Source organism: Eurytemora carolleeae, unplaced genomic scaffold, assembly GCF_000591075.1.
Source record: "Eurytemora carolleeae unplaced genomic scaffold, Eaff_2.0 scaffold570, whole genome shotgun sequence".
NCBI lineage: Eukaryota > Metazoa > Arthropoda > Copepoda > Calanoida > Temoridae > Eurytemora > Eurytemora carolleeae.
The window spans coordinates 14,193-16,946 of NW_019396508.1; positions in this window are offsets into that span (position 1 = coordinate 14,193).

Consider the following 2,754-nt stretch of genomic DNA (forward strand, 5'->3'; position numbering starts at 1 on the left):
CACTCCGTCCCGTTCTTCAGTTTTTGTCAGATATTTCACAGCTTGAATTCTCAATCTCTGGTGACTTCGGGGAAATTTTACACAAAATTAGGTGAATTCTGTATTTTCGGGGGATTGGTGGAAGAGGCAGGAGAAGGAGGGGAAGGGGGTAGAAGGGGAAGGGGGGGTGAAGGGGTAGGATAAGGAAGGAAAAGTAGGAAGGGTGGAAGGTTCAGGAAAAGGAAGGAAATGGTGGGAGGGTTGAAGGGGAAGATGAAGGCTGGAAAGAGGGGGATGGGGAGAAAGAAGGGAATAAAAGGAAAGGAGGAGGAAGGAAAGTGGAATGGAAGGGGAAAGAGAAGGTAGAAAAAGAGGAATGGGTGAAAGGGACAGGAAAATTAAGGATAGGAGGATTAGAAGTAGAAGGACGGAAAGGGAGAGGAATGGGAAGAAAAAGGAAGGAAAGGGGGAGTGGTGGAAGGGACAGGAGAAGGAAGGAAATGGGGGGAATGTAATTTTGAAGTGTTGAGGTCCGATCATTAATTGGAGCGGAGAGAATGAATTAGGAGTCAGTATGATATTTCATGGATTTTAATCTGCCGAACAAAATCGAGCTGTGGTCTGGACTGGAGAAAATATCATGAAAATGGAAACCCATGATTGAGTTTATTGTGGTTTGGGTTGGGTGAGAAACTAGGACGAAGGTCTCTAGTTCTCAGGGTTTTCTCTCCATCCTTGCATGCATATTTTAATGAGCCACTTCTCTCCCAACCCACAAAAGCCGAACCTCCCGTCGTAATTGATCTTAATTGCTTCATTCTATTCTGTACCTATAAGTATATATTGAAGTTTCATAACCCCCCCCCCTTGCCCTCGTCTTGCCTTAACATGGTTAGATTCTAGGCTGCCTGGGTGAGCTTGAGAATTTTCTTAGAATTACAAAATTTCCAAATGTTGAAAACATTGATGAAGAGTAAAACGACCATCATTAAACTTATAAACTCTGGATTTTAATCTTAGGTTTCATGAAATATACCATGTCGAGTTAAAGAAGATTACTTTTATCTTAATCGTGAAATAGTAGGTCAAGAGTTTATGTTATTATTAGCATTAATAGGTATCAATGTGCGCGCAACATGTTGACGCATTTTATCCAAAAAATCTGTATAATTTCAATTTCAAAATATGGTTATGGAGTAAAATTCTACTTAGTGCAATAAACTCCTCCGAGCTTATTATATGAATATAAACCGATATAGCTGAGGTTAGGGGTTTGCTCCGATTATCTGGGGTTATCTGCATATCTTACAGTGATTTAGTGTATATAGTACACACAACCAGAACGGGTAGGACGGGTGGTCTCATTAGACAATAACACCGAGGTATCATTAGCTTACACAGATAATGGGTCTATATACCGTATACAATACATGTATACACACAAATATCCTAGAATAAAGAATATACATAAAGAGAGAAAGTAAAATAAATTGACAGAACGTAATTTGCGTCACAGGAAGACTAAATGCGTCTGGATTGATTCGCACTCTATCAAGGCAATTTATTCATCTATCTATATTCTTAAATAGATATTTATCATCCTTTGAAGCATATTCATGTGATTAGTAAGACATAAAAGATAAATTAAGAAACATTGATTTTACCTCCCCCATCCCGTGAAAACTATTTTATCTGTATAGTTAGATAGGTATATATAGATAGATAGATAGATAGATAGATAAATAGATAGATAGATTGATAAATTGCTGATATAGATAGATAGATAGATAGAAAGATAGTTAGATAGATAGATATAAATATTAATAATCCCCCCCCCCAATATATTTATTATTCAGCCTAGGGTTTGTGTATGATTACGTCCTGCAAGTTTGTTGCTCTGTTTGTTTACAGTTTATATCTGAATAAACAAGTTTTAGCTTCTCCAGCTCCTCCAGCTCCTCTCCTTGCTCCTATACTCCTTTAAACCTAGGTTTATTGGTTATCAATACATAATAGAGTCATTAATATGATAGATAAACAGATAGCAGTGGGTAGGGGGAAGGGGGGGGGTGTAGATAAGATATTCAACAGAACCGGGTGACCGGAAAAGTCTGGATACAATCTTATTAAACAGGTTGGGACTATATTTATCTGAAATTTTCTGGTTCTTGAATATCCGGTGTTGGGGTCAACTTGGCCGGAAGCCAGGACCGGGGTTAGAGATTGATCTAGATATTCTAATAACCCTAATAACCATCTTGCTCCGCCCTGTCTCAGCACCGACAACCGGATTACACAGATTAGACCAAACCTGAGAAAATTCTCAGGGTTCAGGTTCAATTTCTCACGTTTCCGATAACTCTTCATCTCATTTACCATGATCTCCTTGTGCCTTGAACCCTGTAAGTGGTTTTATCCAGGTTGCATAAAACTTCTCAGGGTTGATATTAAGCTTCTCGCTTCTCCTATAAATATTTCTTCCTTACCCCTGTCAATGTGGTTACATGGAGAAGGCAGAACCTTCGGACTGTGTGTTAAATGGGATCCGGAGAAATGTTTATGTATAAATCTTTCCAACTGGAGTTGCATTGCTTCCTTTAGCTAGGATGCAATATTCCCAGGATTTAGAGCCGGAATAGATCTTGTTAGAACTCCACTACTCTCATCTAACTACTTTACAAGAATACAAGAATACAAGGATACAAGGATACAAGGATACAAGGATACAATGATACAAGGATACAAGGATACAAGGATACAAGGATACAAGGATAC